This window comes from Lissotriton vulgaris, unplaced genomic scaffold, assembly GCF_964263255.1.
Source record: "Lissotriton vulgaris unplaced genomic scaffold, aLisVul1.2 SCAFFOLD_3252, whole genome shotgun sequence".
Taxonomy (NCBI): Eukaryota; Metazoa; Chordata; class Amphibia; order Caudata; family Salamandridae; genus Lissotriton; species Lissotriton vulgaris.
The window spans coordinates 37,326-45,555 of NW_028248505.1; the positions used below are offsets into that span (position 1 = coordinate 37,326).

Sequence of the window (8,230 nt, forward strand, 5' to 3'; positions counted from 1 at the left end):
ATTTAGCCGAACATGCAACATGTGTGCGCCTGAATAATATGAGAATACCTGGGTTTGTGGATTACGGCTCCGCCAAGCATCGTGCAGGTCCCATTGCGAGGTCCAAGCCAGTAGTGCCTTCATAGCCCCATGCACAGGTGCGCTAGAGAGGGGCAGAAAGGAACGGTACAAGGCAACATCTAAAACGCAATTATAATTGCCCCCTAACACCTAGGTGATTCCATGCCAAGGCACCAGTACCGTGGACAGTTGTGTAAAGAAACCTCCCTGGTCTGTGTTGGGAGCATATAGTGAGGCCAAGACGATCTGCTGCCCATCCAGCCAACCTTGCACAACTACATACCGCACCTCATGGTCCACCCGGGAGTGTGAAATGGCCAAAGGGGTCCCAGGCCTTACCCAAAGCAGCGCCCCACGGGCATAAGCTGAGTACCCTATCGCATACAGTTGCCCTCACCACCTTCGGTGTAGCTTCTATATTTCCGTGCCGTGTAAATGTGTCTCCTGTAAGAGAGCTATGTGGATGTTGTGTCTTTTTAAGGTAGGAGTAAATTTGGTATCTGCGTGACGGTGTATGCATTCCACGCACATTCCACGTACATATCTTAATCACTGACATGGCTATGCTCGGCATCCTCCCCAATCTCCCCCCGCCGCATGGTTGCTACCTGCGGGTCCGCCCTCACCCCCATAACCCACACATCCCAAGCTGCTGAGCATAGGTTAGCAGGCAATTGCAGATCATGCACTAAATAAAAATAGATTTCAAACATGGCATGAGAGAAATAAAACCAATAACCAATGCCAAAAGGTCGACAGCGGAACATGCCGTCGTCCAAACTCTCCGATGAGGCAACAAACATTCAAGTTCAAGGGGGGTCGTTTAGGCACTGGGTACGGCCGTTCCACTACATCTGCAATCTAGGCAGAGGGAGCGCTCCTCTCACAGGCAGTCTATGCCAGCCAGAATAGGTATAGAATAGTCAGGCCGGGTAGCTCACGGCAGTAAACTCCAGTTTGTAGAGCTCGGGTACCCTCAGAAGGCAACGAAGGCACCAGCCAGCCACCCACGCCGAAAGAGAGCCCAACACTAATAGGCCAGATCAGGCGATCATTTATCGCAGCAGAAGTACTCACTGCTCAGCTTACTGTGGATAGAGAGCTCAGCGCGTGTCCTGGCTGTCACTGCCACATCGCACCTCGATCTAGTCAGCTCCAGGTCTGGTGACAAAGCAGGAGCCTCTAGTGGCAAAGAAATAGCTCCAATCAGTAAGATAATACAGTCAGTGAATCAAATCAGCCGTCTGCGGAGTGACATCCGGTCGTTCTATGGACATCTGAGAGTCTGGCAGTCCATAAATGTGCTCGTCGTCACTGGGTAGTTCTCGTGGGCTGGCATTCGGTGCCACGTCTGTACTTGGAGAGCCACTAATCTCCGCCACCATTCGGAGGGCATCCTGTTGTTCACTGTAGATAAGCGCCGTAGGCGGGCTCACCTCCCCTGACTCACGTGGTCTATTCACAGGAGGTGATCTGTTTCTGCGCCGGCGTCGTCTAGGTCTCCGCAGCCATACCAGCGTCCAACCATGCCTCCACCTCCTCCGGAGTGGCAAAGAAGTGAGTCTTATCCCGTGCCACCACCCGTGAACTTGCCGGGAAAAGTAGGGAGTACTTCAAGTCCAGCTGCCGGAGCCGCTGCTTGACCGCCAGAAATGAGTGTCATTGACGCTGAACTTGAATCGTATAGTCAGGGAAAAACATTATCCGAGCGTTGTCGATTCAGACCTCTTGTATTTTCCGAGTTTCCCGCAGGATAGAATCACGGTCTCGATAGTTTAGTATCCTGAGGAGCATAGGCCTAGGATTAGATCCCGTCGGGAGTGGTCGGGTCGGCACTCGGTGCGCCCGCTCTATGACGAAGTGCGGCGATAGCGCGCCAGCCGGCAGCTGGTTCAGTAGCCATTCTTCCATATGTGTCGCAGGACCTCTCCGCTCCCAGCGCTCCGGCACACCTACCAGGCGCACTTATTCCTCTGTGCCCTTCCCTCCGCATCCTCAGTTTGATCTTCCAGGAATTCCACTCTGTTGAGGTGGTCCTGCACTTGCTTGTCAGTCTGGGCGACCATGGACGCAAGGCCCGCACTGTACCCTCCAAGGCGGTGGTTCGCTCCGCCAACTTCTTGTGATCGGCCCGCAGATGTTTGAGGTCAATCGCCATCCCGTCTATCTTCCTCCAGCCGTTCCATTGCGGCCAGCATCGTGTCCAGTTTGGACGCTGTCTGCTCCGAGTCCGCCAACAGCGTTTTTTTGTCCATTCTTCCCTTCATCTGTGTGCCACCAGCTCCAATCCTCGCCCTGGTACCCCCAGACATGAGCCGCACAGTAGGCAGCCCCGCACTCCAGCGGCCAATGGTCCACGAGGTGTGAATCGGCAACTGGATCAGCAGGAGAGGCAAGGGGCAGAAGGTGCATAGCTCTGAAGCAGCGCCTCCGCCAGATGGGACAGGCGGGTCGTGTTCCAGCAGATTGCAAGGTAGTAGATGGCGAGGTAGGAAGGGGGGGCAGCAGGCACCTCACCCCGGGCCGGCCAGTATGCTACACAATATCACATGCAAGCTCCCAACAGGGCCGCCGCAGGTCCACTCAGCAGATGTTGGCAAGCGTTGCAAGGCAGTTGCTAGGTGAGGAGAGTATAGAAAGTGGTATGCAGATTTTGACACTCCTGCACTGGTTGCGCCACAGCCGTGTACAGTTCTGAGCGGCTCCTACCCTGCGTAGGGCGCCGCCGCGGCAGTAGGCCACAACGCTGTCCTCGTGCCACCTCCGGGAACCCAGCTGCGCAGTCCAGGAGGACTACTCACCACCGGTGGTCACAGCAAGTGGAAGGGGGAGGAGGGCGCCTCAGTTAGTACCCCTCGGTCGCCGCCGCAACAGGCACTCCCGCCTGGCCCAGCAGATCTAGGAGTTTTTCGCCACCTCGGCTGGTGAACCACAATCTCGGGGCCTCGTAGGTGGAGCCAGACCACGGCCTCTCGTAGGCGCGTCCGCCGGACAGGGAGCAGCGTGGGCGGCAGTGCGCCACGCTGTACCTCTGGTGTGGGCGACAACACCCCAGCCGTCCTGATCTCAGTGGGGCTGCGGTCGACTGCTCCCCGCAGCACCGCCGCTGCACTCAGCCAGTTCCGGAGAAGGTTAGTGGGCCGCAATCTCGGGGCCTTGTGGGCGGGGCCAGACCGAGGCCTCGCGTAGATGCGCCCGCCGGATGGGGAACAGCGCGGGCGGCAGCTCACCTCGCGGTCCCTCCGGAGCGGCCAGCAACGTCACAGCCAACCCAAACTCGGGGGGATGTGGTTGACCGCTGTCCGCGGCTCCGCTGCTAAAATCGGCTTAATCCGGATAAGTATTACCGGAGTTGTAGCCTGTGAGAGGGAAACTCAGATTAGAGCTCTACCCCAGCACGTCCATCGCCATTGCGTGCGTAGCCATGCCGCCTCTCCTAAATTGTTCCTTCATGCAGCATTGAACAAAAATCAGAACCCTTCTCTAACATCCGAAAGCAAAAAAAACACATGTAAGGAGGAAACAAGGCTCAGATCTTTGGGGCATATTACCAAGCAATAGCGATAATTATCGCTATTACTTGTTAGAGCCAAAATATTACCGCTAAGCTGCGGCGATTTTTATCGCAAATAAACCTAAACCTTGGTATTACCAAGGTTTATCGCAAATGCGATAAAAATCGGCCGCAATGCATGAATATCGTTGAAAAGTCTGAGATATTCATGCATTACCGAGCTAATACTCTTAGCAATGTTATCCACCTCCCATTGGATAACATGGCTAGGAACTGCTCAGGGCAGGTGTTAGCTTTTGGAGATATTCGCGCTTAGCGCGAATATCTCAAAAAGTTGGTAATAGGAGATAGCGATGTTAGCGACTGTTTCCAGTCGCTAACATCTTGGCACGCCCACTTTGCATGTCATTAGTGATAAATATCACTGACATGCAAAGTGGGGCCCAAGATGGTCGCTATCTCCTACTAGCTGTCGCTAACTGGTGTTAGTGACAGCTAGGTAATAGGGAGATAATTTTATCTCCGCTTTCTTGGCTTTAAAAGCCAAAAAAGCAGAGATAAACCCCCTTGATAATACGCCCCTTTATTCCTAATACATTGCACTTGAAGATTTAAGACCCAATACTTGCTTTTTACGTCCAAGGTTATCTATACTAAACTGAATGTATACACTTGGAGCACAATGTTTAATGTTGTGACAAATGCACTCTCATTTATACAAGGCAATCACAGATTGCAAAATGTAAACAGGACTGTGAAAAATTAAGTAAGTAAATGGTGATGCTCCCCACCCACTTCCACATACAAAGTTAAGATAATACTTAACGCCTGTGTAACAAAACACAAGAAGAAAATTGGATACAGTTCCAAAAAATGTATATTGCCTAAAACTACAATGTGGAGTACTGTAAACTCAGGACTTAGTTATCATGAAAATATTACTGTGCTCTAAATTTTGATAGCCTATTTTAAAATACAGATTAAACTATAACAGCATTTTTTTAACTACATAATTTTACACAGTAAAGGAGACATGGAAGAGTGCTCATCGCAGTATCTGTATTCTATTGTCACGGGAAACAACCTTTACAACGCAACTTTTACAACGCACTACCATTACAACGAAACTTTTACAATGCAACATCCATTACAACGCATGCATTTACAACGCAACCATTACAACGCATGACACTACAACGCACACCACTACAACGCATGCCATTACAATGCAGTCATTACAACGCATACCATTACAACGCATAGCATTACAACACATAGTACCCTTACACTATCCAACACTTACCCTACTGTTTCACCCCCTGGAGTTAGAATAGTAATTTTTACCCCTACACTATCCAACACTTACCCTACTGTTGCACCCCCTGGAGTTAGAATAGTAATTTTTACCCCTACACTATCCAATACTCACCTTACATGCAATGTAATGTTATGCGTTGCAATGGTATGCGTTGTAAATGTAGTATGCGTTGTAGTGGAATGTGTTGTAAACGTAGTTTCAAAGAATTCGTTGTAGTGGCATGCGTTGTAATGGTATGCATTGTAATGGATGTTGCAGTGTAAAAAATGCGTTGTAAAGGTAGGTGTTGTAAAAGTATGCGTTGTAACGTCATACATCCATTGCCACAGTTTCAAACCACTACACTCTTATTTTTTAACAGCCCTGTTGTAATTTTTTAATGAACACATTCCTTCTGAACCATACTTCGCTCTTGTTTCAGATATCACCAATATGCTTCCTATGAGCACCTATACAAAAGTGACTGTGCAATTACATATATGTTTCAAGGCTTTGACATATGGCAGCTTTTCGGTTACTTGCATCAGAATCTTTTACGTGGAAGGCTGCAAGTGCCCCAGTGCACCGTAGACGGTACGTGTGAGATCCTAAAACGTCTGCGGCTCAATACAAATGTTTCTGCAATTAATTCCAAAGATAAGATGAACTGAAGCAGTTAGCCTGGTTTGGCTATCTTAAGATGGATTCATGTTTCATCTCCATGTGCAGCTCAACAGTGAGGTGATCCTATATGAAGATTTCAGAAATAATTCCTCCATCAAAACGATCAATGCCGTCCTCCTCTCAGTCTTTTTTTGACAATGCACCAGAAATCCTCTTTGCATGAGAACCTTTCTGTCTTGATTCCTATATTTCCTACTGTAAAACCTCCTGAAAAAAATATACAAGGTAGCCAGGAGCAGATGTACAGAAAATCTGGTGACGTGTATTGGTAAATTCCGTTTTATACCAAAAACAGAGTAATCTGTGTGGCGAGAAAGGCAGTTGTAATTCCAAGCCCGAGACCACTTCTTGAACGATCAAATGTGCACCAAAGGCCCAAGGAGAGTGCTGCTAAAGTTAGGGACAGTTGAACATTATTTGCAAAATCCAGTTTAGCACTTGCATGGTTAATTCCAACAAAGACGGCAATTCAGTGCATAACACATTCTCTCCTAAATTTGTGTGATTCTCCAAGTCGGCTATCAATGCATGGATACAGCAGGCCAACAACAGCGGCTGCTGTGCCACAACAAGGTGGCACCCACCAGACAGAAGAGAAAATTGTGGCGATAACTTCTCCTGGAAAGAGCGTGACATTCCTCTGAATTTGCAGGCGGTTCAACCGCAGCACCATGAAGGTGCCTATAACGAAGAGCACGAGACACCGCTGCATCAGACTCTGGGCCTGGTTACTGCCAAGGGTTCCACAGGTCAGACTCAACAAGGAATTCACCCAGGACATGGCTTCTCCCACTTTAGAGGCGAGCCAGGCAGTGCTCTTCACACCGTCCTTTTGCCTCCCTCTCGTGCAAGAACAACTCCAACACTGACCTTCTAGTCTTGGCATTTGTTTACTACAAGAAAGCTGCAAAGAAAAAAGATCCTTGCTCTGAAAGCACCAAAGTCACAGGTGGGAAGCTGAGAACAGACGCAAGTGCTACTGGATACAATTTGTTTTGTCGCTACAGTGCTTCCCTGTTTGTTATTGCACAGATATTTAAATAGGCGGTGTCCCTTTGGTGGCAGCAGTCAGGTACCTCCCCCTACGCAGGCCGCTTCCCTCACCCCATGCCAAGACACGGCAGAGGGGAGACGCCTGCTGGGGGAGGCCGTCCCCCAGTGCTTTGCAAGGGAAGAGCTGGCCCTGCAACAGTGAAAAAATGACTCTGGAAATCTTTTTAGTACACATGTCCTACTTTTTAAATACAATATACCTTGCAGTGTGGGCATTTAGGGCCTACTTTTGGGGTGACTTATAAGTATTAAAACGGGTGACGTATACCTGGCAAAATACATGCTTGTTTGTCTCTTTAGTGGTGACTCGGTAGGTGCTGTAGTCCACTAGTGACATTTAATTTACAGGCCGTAGGTACACAGAGTACCATCTACCAGGGTCTTATAGTTAATTTAAGTGTGGCAAATCAGCATTTAGCCAATTCTACATGTTTTTTTTTGGTCAGATCACATACGTTGGGTATTGGACAGCAGCACCTCAGCTTTTAGAGTCCATACACCAGCAATTAAATCCAGCAGAAATTGGGGAGTGACAATGCAAAAAGGGCATTTTCTTACATATATGATTGGCGTTTTATGAACAAGTATCTAATATATGTGGAATAAGATTGCTTATTTTACACTTCCACCAGGATGGGAACACTCTTGTTATCTAGCTTTAGTTTCCCCCAAAGTATTTCACGTGAATATTTTGAATGAAGTGAGTGTAATGCTTCATGGAATACTGAAAAAAGACATAACGCAAATATTGTTGGATGTGTTGGTGTGTTGATTTCTCGTATTGCTTTGATCTGAATGATGCTAAGGTTAGAAAATAGTCTACTTTGGTAGAACACTTGGTTGATAATACGGCTGGTGTACTAACTAAAATAAATGAAGAAATGTTTGCTATTCACTCAATGGTTATTCAAAAACATCTTTATTTTAATATGTGTTAGCCAAAGAATCTGGTTTATGTTGTGTAATTAAGGTGCAGCAGTGTTGCACCTATGTTCCTAATAATAGCAAGAATATTAGGAAATATAATGATAACATAATTAATATTTTTTATAAATCTAATTCTAAGGGAGAACCCAGTGTGTAGTAGAAGATTGGCACCTGGGTAATGAGATTGATTGTGGTTTATTAAAGAAAATAATAACAGTATTATTAAAATTTAGAATGAACATAAGAAATGTCATACTCATTTTTAACGTTTTGGAAGCTATTTGTATTAGAGGCTTAGGTTGTAATTGCAGCAGAAAGAAGTAGTCAGCATTATGAACGAAGAAGGAGAAAACTGTACTAGATGAGATGAAAATGAGAGCCTATAATGACCTAAAGGCTTTAAAGAAGCGATGTACAAAATCGAGAATAATGGCGAAATGTTATAGTAGTGTAACATGATCTTTGTTTTGATAAAAGTATCAGAAGGGGTATTGTTGGTGAGGTTTTTCTAATCAGAAATTGTGCTTAATTTAAATGTGCTTCATCCAACACGACGAGGCCTAGTCAGATTGAATTGACAACTGTTCATCTTTGCAGAAAAATAAGGTGTGTTTATTTTATGAGAGTGAGCCTCCCTCTCTCTCTCTGTTTGTGTGTTTATCCATTTGCGGAATATCCTGGAAAATAAAGCCTCA

The 8,230-nt window shown here is 47.0% G+C and overlaps 1 pseudogene; it reads right to left on the reverse strand.

The window, feature by feature from the left end:
* Positions 1-5,658: 5,658 nt before the first annotated feature.
* LOC147664100 (insulin-induced gene 1 protein pseudogene) lies at positions 5,659-6,483 on the reverse strand (annotated as a pseudogene).
* Positions 6,484-8,230: the final 1,747 nt, after the last annotated feature.